The following is a 12,640-nucleotide window of genomic DNA, read 5'->3' on the forward strand; positions in this document are numbered from 1 at the left end:
CAGGTACCCTGCTCTTTTTCCAGATAATTAGAAAAGCTGTATCACAATTTAACAGTTCTTCAATATTTTTACTTCTTTTTTTCCCCAGTTTTAGTGACACTAGGCTCATTATTGGAATAAGGCAAGTGGGGAGGACGCTTGCTCACTGTATTTACTGCTTTCCTGTTACTATGACTTCCTTTAACTCCACAAATATATTACCCACTCACCAAACAGTGAAAGCATGGAGAAGAGCCTGTCAGACACATCTGCCCTTTTCCACTGACTGTGAGAGTGAGTCCTACTTTGCTCACAGCTGCTCAGAACCCCCAATAAGAAGTCGTCAAGTCAGAGCAATGGATAGATACTAAGTTTTACCTCCGGGCCAGCTCCAATGCTGGCCATAATAGGAGTTTTTTAAAGTAAATGTGGAATTTTGCCCCAGGATTGTTCTTGTGACCTATTGTAAATGTGCTGGCTTAGGTTACTTCCCAACTTAAATTCCACTCTTTTGTCCCATTGATAAAAAATGAAACCGTTGTCAGCACCCAGCACTGATGGCATATATCTACTGGACTACTCTGTTCTTTCTCCTGATGGGTGGTTTCTCTGAGGATGGTAAGGTCAGCATGCTGGTAGTGGTGTTACATGGAGGCATGCACCTTCTCTGCAGCTAGAAAAGTTACTTCATTGCCTGGGTGCAAAGCTGGCACTCGTGCCTTAAGGCAGACACTTTCTTTCAGAGTACTTTATTTCATTTTCCTTGTCCTTGTGTGAGGAGATCTGTCCCTTTCAGTCTCTCTAGGACAGGTTCACCCAGGGTTATTTACTCTCCAGACTCTCTGCTTGGAGAAGGCTGTGCAGGTCCCTGCCTCCGGCACACTAATCCTCAGCCACCTCTTTGCAATTCAGGGGGCTGAAATCAAAGAGAAACACTTTGACTGAGATGTCACTAGTGGACAAGTTAAAACTATGTAGATGTCAAGGCTGAGGAAAGACAAAAATATGCGGGGAAGAGGAGCCGAGCCAAACCATAGGGAAGTGCATAAGGCAATTGGCTCTGACTGCCAAAGCTGGCCACTCAGCTTTTCCTATGGTGAGCCACAGGCTGTGCTTGTGACTCTTTGGAGCTATAACAAGGACCCAGCCTTTCCATAATTTTCATTTCTCACCTCTCTCATATCCTTTTAAATCTATATTTATAATATTTTTTAAAGGGGTGAAAGGAACAGGCAATCAATTGATCATTAACTCCCATCTTACTGTCAGAAAGGAAAACAGTCTTTCGACAGAGTTAATTTAATTATTTTTATAGGAGACTTAAATCTCATTAAGAGCATTATTTAGTAACAGAAAATCCCCAGGAGTGGAGGCACAGCAAGGCAAAACTAAGATTGTCTTCAGCTGAGCATTCCCGGCTCTCCTGCCCTGGTGCTCTCTGCTCTTTGAACGGGGCTCATGCAGCCATTGCTACCTCACTTCCAGAGACAAAACTCACGCCAGCAGAAGGAAAAGAGAATGGGGTGCTTGAAAATGAAGCAGTAGGAAGTGGATGTAAGTTAAAAGCCGTGTAAAAAGTTTTGGCTGCCTGATAGCAAGTTAATTTGCCTTAGCTGGCTGAAATCGTGGCTGCCTTTGCGTGGATCTTCTCTTGAAAAGTTTGGATCAACTGTTAATTGATTAACTGTTAACGGAATATAGGAATGTCTGGTGCACCTCTTCCTGGTCTCCTTAGGTAGGTAACAAATGAAAAATGCAAATGCTATCCAGACAGATTCTGCTTAGGTAATGCAATTCACTTTAAATGAGAATTAGATGCTTTCCAAGAGGCTACAACACATACAAACTCTTACTCAGCCTCTCCTAGAAGATAGAGGTTTCCACTGAGGTATAGCAAAACCATAGAAATTTAAAATTTAAAGAGACTGGCTGAAGTATGAAAGTGCTTTTTCAGGACATGCACAACTTTCAGGACATGAAGTAGTAGCTACCTGGAAGACTAGTGTAGTGTTCCAAATTTTTTTTTTTTTTTTTTTTAAAGTATATATTTCTTCTAGTCTGGCTGTACTGGGTACCATCCCTTTGCTGCTGTCTCATAACAGTCAGTGAGTCTGGTAGCAAACAAGCTGTTGCGTCACTCAGCCCATAAGAAGACTCTCACACAGGTGATATCACACAGGTGGTTGGCATTGGGCTCAAGCCCAAAACAATGTGAAATGGCCCAAAATAATGTTGCCAAGGACAAGTTCAGCACCTCCACTGATGGGAAAAGCTTCTAGGTGCTACAACTCTAAACTGCTTAAAAGCTCAGATGCCTGTTGAGGTCAATGCACTTGTGACAACAAAGAAGATGCAAGTTCTGGGTTGCTGGGAGTCTTGGAAACACAGAAGCAATGGCGTCCTCCAGTCTGCCAAGGGAGACTTGACATGGACATCCATATCTACACCCTTTGAACATTTGCAGTGCAAGGGATAAAGTGCATGGGGAAGGCATGGGGGCAGTGGGGAAGCACGGCTGCATCCTGTTAGTAGCTAGTGGCTAAGCACAGAAAAACGGAGACATAAAAAGAGGAGTAATGTGTATGAATAAACCCTTCTGGAGGAACAAAGAAACCTCTGCCTGGAATCTGGCCCTCATGACAAATCCTTAATCCATAATGCTTGCCTCAGCCATGTTCCAGAGCTGGGTTTATTGACCTAAAACGTTAGGCACATGCGAGAGCATTTAAGAGAGGCATGTGCTTCATGTCACACTTATCTTTTAGAACAGGAAAAAGGAGGACAATTGGTTTTCCTCCATGTTTCAGTTTCAGCCAAAATCTGAAAGGCATAATAGACTAGTATCTAGGTCTGCTCCTTTAGGCAGTTTTTATGCTAGATAAAATTCAAACCAGAAACTATCCTACCATAAAAACAAATGCAGAAAGATAAAAACTTTGTAGCAGACAGTGGAAAATGATAGTTATATACTGGATTTCCCCATAGCTATTGGAGTATCAGTACAAAAGTCATGAACAAAAAGAAATTGAGCTATAACATTTGGAGCTGGACTGACCGTGCTGAAAGTTTTGATTTGGGCCCCGAACTTCTGGGCTGTTAGTAAAGAATATCTCAAGACTGAGGAAATCTCACACTGAAAAAATGTGAGATCAGGTCAGCGAGGGAACACTTCCTTGCAACGGCATGAAAGGTTGAATCTGGAGGTTCTAACAATTCAAACACAGAACTGAACCAGGACTGGAGTAACATCAAAGCAAAATGTGTTCTCTTCAAAAACAGTTGCCATGCTGAAGCTTTCTGCTCACAATTTTTAATATGAAGAAACTGAGTTGAAATCCAGAGTTATTATGTTTGCTTTATTAATTTACTCTGTTTGCTCAACCTCATATGTCAGGAATTTCAGAGCATCACCAGAAGTACAGATGTCAGCAGTTGGCAGCCAGTGATTTCTGGCTGCTCAGAAGTCATTTTTCTCGTGGATTCCCCCTGTGAAAGGTTTGAAATCCACCATTAAACAATATCGCGTTTCATGCCTGCTTGCTACTTCAGGTCCTGGGACTAAATTTCTTCTGAATAGTGTAACAGTAAAAGTCAGAGAGGCTGTTTGCTTTTTGATGTTGGATGGTATGACTGCAGTGCCATAAACTGTTTGTACCTGTGATCAGATCACACATCATAAAGCGACATACACTTCTGCCTACAAATGAATAAAAAGAAGAAAAAGAAAGAAAGAAAGAAAGAAAGAAAAGAACAAGTTGGTGAATTTTTTTTCTTCAAAATAGATTAACAATTTAAAATTTAATTATTTTGGGTTCCAAAGCAAAGTTTTGCACTGATTTTATTTTTACTAGCAAACACGAGCTTGAAAGATACACCTAAAGAAATCTTTTTCACCTCTGTATTATCACTTCGTTACACTTATGTACTGAGAGGTTAACTTGAGCTGTGTAGGATGGAGCAGCAACAATTATACGTTTTGCTCCACGTTTCAAGTTAGCTACAAAGTTAGAAATTTCTGCATTTGAAGGAAGTGAATCTGGCTTATGAGAAAAAAGGAAAGTTGGATTTAAAGTTATTTTAGTACACATTGAATAATTTACAAAATATGAGAAATTCATACCATAGATATGGAAATGAAAAAGAAATCTCTTAGAATGGCTAAGGTCTTGCTTGTGCTACTCTAGCAGCAAGCAATGATAAGGCAAGAACACACAAAATACTGAACAAAGTATTAAAAAAAAAATGATTATGCTTTTAGTGGAAGATGTACTGGCTTTCCTAGAGCATTGCTACTCAAAAATTCAGCCTTGCAAGAAGATCACACTGGATGTCATTGCCACACAAACTCCTTTTCTCGCCCTGGGGCTGGAGAGGCTGAAGGAGGAGAGGGCTGCAGTGAGCATAAGGAGGACCCACAGGTACCTTCTCTGCCTGAGCAGCAGCTGTGCAAACCTCCTTTGTTTTGGGAATAAAGCACTCAGCTGGCACCAAATCATACAGCTCGCTCAATAGCTCTTGCAGTAGCATATCTATGAACTGCCTTGTAGGCAGTCTGAAAACTATCTTGCTATATATTAATGTATTCCACTTTTAAACAAACATTGAGCTTTTATTGTGCTTTACAAGCAGGAGTAAAATATTATTTTACAGCCATTGTAACTACAGCCCAAAGTTTAAGTGTCTTACCCTAAACATGAAGTACGTTTGTGTGTCTAAAGATGCAGGAATGCCTCTCAGCTCCCAATATAAAGTTCTTTTTACACTGAAAATGTATGAACAAACACCCACTGAGTGTTGCAGATGTCTGTAATTTCACTCAGACAGAAATTTAATAGAGACATTTCATCTGTTCTGGAGACATATATTTTAAAACACTAACATTATAATTATGAAATAGATTTTTTTTCCAAAAGTTAAGAAAATCATGGCCACTTTTTTGACATTCAACCAAAGAGCTCATCATGCAGATGATTTAATAGTATGGTGTTATGCACTGATCATTGGAGTTATTGCTGATGAGCATATTCTACTATCAACAGTAATTAATCAGTTAGCTTAGAAAAGTTAGTATACAGTGGTTTTCACCTCCAATAAATCAAGCTGTATAAAAACATAAACATACAAGAGAATGTTTATAGATGGAAAGTCTGACCTAAGGCTTTAGACAGACTGAGACCACCAGAGTTTTGTCCTCTTGTGATTCACATGCCCTACACAAATGGTTGCCTGCATGGCACTGGTGACTCCTCTGATCAAACCCTGAGCAAAGCCTTTGTGGCAGGAATCTTTAGCAAGGAGAGTGACCACAGATGTGGCAATGATGCATCTTATGTCAGGGAACAAATTTTTGAACTCAAAAGGGCAACGCCGTTCAGTAGTTGCCCTGATAACTTCCTGGCCTAACAATAAGAATTTGTGAGTGGCTATACAGACAAATGCCCACAATTCATTTCTTAGCAGTAGTACTCATTCCATCAGAAGTTTTTAAGTGAAAGGAACACAAAAGTGATGGAGCTTTATTCCTACAGCTATTGGTTGGGCACTAGGGATGAATGGAAGAGGAAAATTTGGGAAAGGCCTGTAGCGATCAACTGAACTAAGCCAGTGGAGTCAGAATAGACATTATTTCAGTGGGGAAAGAACTTCCATCCAAGCAGCATAAAACCAGTTTTGCAATTTCAGTAATACAAAGTGCACAAAACAGCAACAAAAGATTATGCTTATAGTATTGTTTTTTTCAGCCTCCTTTGCAGTGGGACAAATAATCCCCCTGAAGGAGGTAGCAAGCTCAGGGTGTCAGACCTTTAGCATTGCGTTAACAGAAAGAGAAGGGGAAGGAAAGGTGGGACACTGTTAGCGAGTCCATTTAAAACGTCCTTACAACTCGACTCCACGAATACCACGAATGCATTTTAACAAAGTATGTATTTGCATTTCCCACTGGAGCACAGCTTATACAGCATGTTTCAAGACACACTTCCATCAAAGCAAGTCAACCCTAAGCAGAGGATATCTATCTGACATTTTAGCAGCTAATTTGAAATTCACTTTGAGGTGACTTCTGAGGCACAAGTGTCCACTGTGCTCTTCTGTCAGAGCAACTTGATGCAAAAAAACCAGAGATCTGGTAGAAGGACATCGATTTAAACGACCAGCTGGTTTTGGAAGCTTCATGCTACCTTCTGGACCTACATGGCTTCACAGCAGTAGAGGTGATTTGTTTGAATTGGTCTTTTAGACACTAGACCCTCCCACAGAAAGCTTTAAAACCATTGTGAACACCTTAGTCTTAGTCCAGTAAAACAAGAAGACATCCTGAGTTTTAAAATTTATGCTCTCTCATAATAAAAAACTCCAAGATAGTATAGCAACTTCCTTCTTGTGTAAGCATGGGGCTTTTAGGTCTGCTTTAGAGGCTCGGCAGGCTGAATTTCAAGACATAGTCAGTGTGTTGCTGACATCATGAATGAAAGCTAAATAGTGGTCAGAAGGTATAACAAGTATATATGTGTTCATATTAAATCACATATAGAAGCTATACTTCTAAATACATTGCTGTTGAAGAATAACACTTGTGTTTCCTAAGGTTATTGACATGTGATGTTACATAATATAAATAGGTGTAAATAAATACAAAAAAGAATATGTATAAAATTAAAAAAAATATTTAAAATACTGTTATACAGAGAAGAAAAAGGAAATTCCCTGGATAAAAAGCTACCTCAGTGCACAGAGAGAATGCGTATTTTCTCAATGGGCCTTTCAGCCTATTACTGAAAATTTCCACGCCAAGCATCTCACCACACCGCTCACAAAACCCCTTCCCATCAACTCTGGCCACGGGTGGGAGCAGAACCAGCCTTGCTGCATGGACAGCAGCTCCAGGCGAGGGCTGCGGCATGCAGGGGACACCCCATGGGCGGTGGGAGCAGGACCAAGCTGGGACACTGGCTGCTCCACCACTGGTGCCTACCCACGCACAGCCGCTTACAGTGCACGTGGCCAGCCGATGTCACTGGCTAATACTTTTGCTCTGGCAGAGTTCTGTGTCCTTTGGTCTGCTTACAGAAACATAGATGGGTGGCTACAGAGTCTGTAAAAGTTGTTTACTTGACTTCTACGGCTTTGTTTTTTAATGGAAATGGTATATTCTGTCATTTCAGTCAAAAAGGCTCAAACATTTACTTTGGAAAGAAATCATAAGTACCCAGAGCTGCCACTGAAATGCAACAAAGATAAACATTACTTTATGGTAATTAATTGATAAGGCATATAAAAAAAGTTTCAAATAAAAAAAAATATCTTGTAAACCTGAGGTAATTTCTTTTATTTCTCTGCCATGAATTCCCTCTTTATCCTTCGCACAGGGAGAGAACAAGTGGATTCATTTTGGTTTCTGGCACAACATCCATATTATAAACACTACTGGTTTTATGGCCTCTTTAGCTCATTAAGGTATCAAAAGTTTCACTAGACTTCATTCTGCGTAGGATGCTAGGCACTGTTGGACACAGGACGCTTGGCAGAGCTGCCTTGTGTTTTGCTTGCCAAACGTCTAATGAGAAGTTTGTCTTTGAAGTTTCTGCCTACTTGCTGTAGGACCACTCTGTCCTATGGTAAACCCATTTCCAACCAAGAAGCTTAACTAGAAAATGGGATTTTGACCCATCTGATTCTTGAAGACAGAGATTGCGTAGCCTTACGTCAGGGAAAAAAAAAAAAAAAACAAACACAAAAAAACCCCACAAGTTTTTGATTAACCTGATACCTGTGTCAGCAAATGGATTGGTTGCTGCTTTCTCAGCAGCTGTCTACTGTGGAAAACATAGCTTTAAATCAGTCAGTGAAACTAGTTTCCTTGTTCTTTACACTCTTAAAGAGGGACAAGTGAAAACACCAGGTTCATATCTACGGCCCAGGAAAATCTAACAAGGATGTTGTCAGAGTGAGGCAGCTTTTTATGGTCATGACAGAGCACTGAAGTGATGATCTTGGAATCATGCTTAATGGACAGCTATGGATTACAATTTGGATCAATATTCCATATTTTTTTAAAGAGAAAGCTTTTTATTAGGCTGTTAACAACTAAGTTTCAAATATCCCTGGCCTGGAAATGAATACTGGTACTTCACACTTTGCCAAAAGCTGGGGAAAGTGGTTGGTCTTTGCATGTACTATGAAGTTATTCAGGAAGACAAGGGTTTTGAATGAGCTTGTTCTTGAAACCCAACAGGGAACCGTTTGGTGACCCATACTGCAGACTAAAGCACCATAGTGTTGCCAGAACAAAACCCACAAGTCGGCTCACTTCAAGGAAATTCAGCACGGATGTCCCTATTTGCTTACCCATCCAAACTTGGTTTATGCTGGAGATCTGGACTACCGCTCATATTGTGGCTGTCAGATACAAGGAATCGCTGTCTATGAAGAATGGACTGATGTTATCCAAGGAAAAAGAAATGGTATTATGTGGGACATTCTGAAAGCCCTCAGACAGGATAATGGGTTAGTAAACCTTAGGAGCTGATAATTCCCTCTCCATTCTGGTTGGCCTTTAATAGAAATTTTATTGATTTCTCCCCTAACCACCTCCTCTTTCTCCTGTTGAGACCCCCCTTTCCCTTTTTAAAGCCATTTCATCTTTCTTTTTTTCAAACTCTTTCAGTCTCACTTTTTCTGCAACATGCAAAACTGGTTTGATCTACTAAATATCAGCTTATTTTTATGCTTCTGTATATTTTCATGTTGAAAATTACTGAGATTGTTATGTGAGATTGTTTTATCTATATTTGGGGTTTTTTAAAAAAACTTCCATAGAATTTGGATGTTCTGGCAAAAAAATCAGTTTTGTAATAAACAACAGTTATTCAGAATTATTGGACAATGGCAGGCAGGTAAAGACCCCATTGTTTAAAATTAGGAGATTTTCATTGAATAAGGAAAGGGGTTTATGCATTGCATCTTGAGAGAATTTGCCATGATTTTTTTTCCCAGGTGTTGAGTATGGAGCCTTTGGATATTTGCTTTCTGAACATGCTCAACAACTGAGGCCTTTACAGGATTTCTTCATTTAAAGAATAAAAACCTAAAGCTCCTATTATCCTGATCACTGTCTTTCAGAACACAGCAAGCATTAAGAAACTTTTCTGTAAAACATTATGTCTGTGAAACCTGAAGAAAGTCATTTGAATGAGGTTCAAGAAAAGAAGTATTACAAACGGAGTTTTACTAAATTAAAGAACAAATATTAATAAAAGTCACATGAAACTACGTGAGATGGGAACATTTTTCTTTCCCATTCATAAAGTGATAATAGAAAAATAATGATATAAAAATAGATGTTAAAATAAAAAGGTAAAAAGATTTGGTTTCTCTCAAATTAGTTCAGAGATAGATGCACAAATTTATGCAAAACCATGAAGATATATATACTGTCCTCAAGAGCTATGGAAAAGCTGTACTATAATAATTATGCCTCTTGTGTCACAGTTAACATCTTTCTATTTTACAGACAGTTAAGATATGTGATTACTTCTCAGTCATCACATTAGCATTGCTGTTTCTTTAGAGCTTTTTCTCTGGCTCCATACACTTCATGCTCTAGATACTACAGCTCCCAGTACTTATAAATGATTTACACAGATTACACAATGCTTCATTTATGTATAAAAATTATACAAATGCACTGGAGTATGAATTGGGAAAACAGAGTCAGCTTTATGTAGTACATTTTCCAGTTTCCATAGCATTTTCCTAATTCTGTCAAGGTAATTCATATACTGCCAGACACTTGACTTTTAAACAGACTCTGATTGTTGGTTCAAGAGAATTATAATGAATGTTATTTGTTCCCCTTCATTATTATGTATTTGTAAATGGCAATAACAATCTTTGACTAAAGGAAAATAGTTTCCTACGACAGAAGAACCCTGGTTCTTTTGCTCAAAGCTCTGTGTTTTCTTTCATGAACAGTACCCTTATGAAACTTAATTGTAAGAAGGAACCAAGAAGACACACCATAGAATTTCTTAGAGTGACCCTGACAGTATTTTGACAATAGCAGCACTCTGATACTATTACTGATACAGAACTACTTTTTTTTTTTTCTTTTTTTCCAGCCATATCTTTTTACCAATCCTTTCCTACTCTTCCATTTCACCTCCCACCAGACTCATTGACTGCACTGGACTTTCTATTACTGCCAGATGGTATTTCAGTTTAAATCATTGAACTAGCCAAAGATTTGACCATACAGGTTATACTGAAAAATACTGTGCTCTGCTGGGATGAATAATTACCGAGACCTGCATCCCAGTATGCAAAGTAACAACGGGTGAAGGTCTTGGCAGCTGTCAGGCTCAAAAAGAAAAATTTGGACCCATATCCAAACCATTGTTAACAGAGACCAAACATTTTCCAGCTTCTCCTGGGTGGTTATTATAAAGCTGACATCTCCCTGGGTATTTACACCTCCTCTTCCTCCTCTTGTACAGCTATCAGCATCAGCATGCTCATTTGGCCGCCAGAGTCAAAACACCATACGCTGAACATCATCAGGACCCCAGTATTCCCCCTTCCTCTTCTCCAAAATGTCCTTATTCTGCTTGCACCCACCACCTGACCCAGTAACTTTGGTGAAAGGAGGGTCAGACAAGGAACCAGCAGAATATTTTTTACTTGCAGGAAAGCACAAACAGGGTGCTGATAAATAAGAGCTGAGCTTGACTCCAAGACTGGAAGCTGACCTTTAGACTAGATATTTTAACATGACCTTTCTGCTCATAATTAATGCTGAGCCTGATAATGCAGTGTACCTATTTTGCCGTGTTTAATATCTTCACTTGATGCGTATCTTCTTTCACGATGACCATGAGCAATGCCTCCAGCTCACCCCCTGGTCTTCCCCCATGCTGTCAGCTCCACAGAATGGGGCAGCTAACACGATGCTTCCCATTCACTTGGCACCTGTGGCCGAGCCATCTGCAGCCAACAAGGAGAAAGCCTGTCCCATAAAAAGAAACATGTATCAGATGCGTTCCATACCTACATTTTCAATATATTAAAATATTAATTAGTTTTATTTACATTTTTGGATGTTCACAGCTTGCATTTGTAATGACAACCTTCCAGTTTGGCATTTCCTGGCAGTTAATGACCTGTGAAGCTCTGGCCTGGTGGTTTCACCATACCTTTTACCCCAACGAGCCATCAGCTCTCAGGAAATGCCCTCCCCAGTGGTCATGGCTTCTTAACTATGTTCATGGATACCACCTGTGAAATGCACCCTGGGTGCACCTGAAAGCATCGTAGGAGGGTGTCGATGAAAATATTAGTGATGACCTTTTTTTCTGTTTAATGGGTGCTGTATGTTATTTGCACTCTTAGAGTTGAGGCTATTTCAACTTTTTTCCATTATATAATTCTCCCCCCTCAATGGTTTATAACTGTGCAATAAAAATTCACTCAGTTTGAATCTTGGCAAACAAGGTTTTAAGTTGGAAGAAAAAGTTACTAAAGCCAAGTTGGAGTTTAAAGAGTGTAAAATATAAAGGAAACCGAATTTTCTTAAATATATTTTTGTGCTTATATAAATGAAAAACAGATTAATTCTTTATATTTATTGAATTTTGATTGCCATAAACAAAATCAGTTCACTGTTGAGTGTGTTTTCCTTGGTTCAAAAGTATAGGTGTTTCGGATGTATTACTTATTGTCAGACTATGGAATGGAGAAAGGTGGTACCTAGGAAAGAAAAATAATCATATGAATAACTAACTTGAACTTGAAATAAAGCTCAGAGTATGAGGTTTTCCCAAGGTTTTCTACCTGAAATGAAATGCAATCTATCTCCTCGTCTCAAAAACTCAGACACTTTCCTCTTGGAAATATGCTATGCATTATATATCTTACTTTTACCTCATTTTTATTCACCACTAGAACATCTTCAAGGGATCTACCAGAAGCAAGGTGCTCTGATACATTTCTTGGTTGCTTTAGAAAGACTTGTGAGACTGATGATGTAGACCACAAAACAACAGCACCTCTGGATGAGTGCATCTATTAAACAGATACAATGATACCACGGTGAAAAGGAAACCTGGAACACAAGATGTTGTTCACAAAACATTACTGTAGCTAAACAAACCCCTTGTTGATGCCATGTAAGACAGATTAATTACTTTTATTGTTTTGATCTCAGTGAGGGAAGGTGCTGTTAAGAGAAAAGCATCTCAAAGTGCCCAGAATTTGGCCATTCAGCTGTGTGAAACGGATAAACGATGTGAATGCCAAGTAGATGAAAAGAGTCTCCGTTTGCAAACACGTGAAAGATGTCCCTTTTGATACCTTTACACAGTCTGTTTTATGGCTCTTTCCTGTTCAAGTACGAGAGCTATGAGCTCTGGAGCCATTCATGAAAGGATTTTAGCTGCCATCACCATAAATAAGTGCTACGCCAGAGCCTTAGATTTACAAAATGATTAAGCATTTAGTGATCTTCACCTATGAAAAACAAAAGTGACTGAGAAGGAAGGTGAGGAGAAACATGAGCAGAAAGCCAAGAACTAAAGTGAGCCCGGTGGTGTCAGGTCCCATACTGAACTTCAGAAGTACTTCTCTGTTGAAAGATGTTCTGGTCTCTCCTTTCAGTGGAACAAGTGCT

The sequence above is a fragment of the Falco rusticolus genome, chromosome 1 (genome assembly GCF_015220075.1).
Source record: "Falco rusticolus isolate bFalRus1 chromosome 1, bFalRus1.pri, whole genome shotgun sequence".
Taxonomy (NCBI): domain Eukaryota; kingdom Metazoa; phylum Chordata; class Aves; order Falconiformes; family Falconidae; genus Falco; species Falco rusticolus.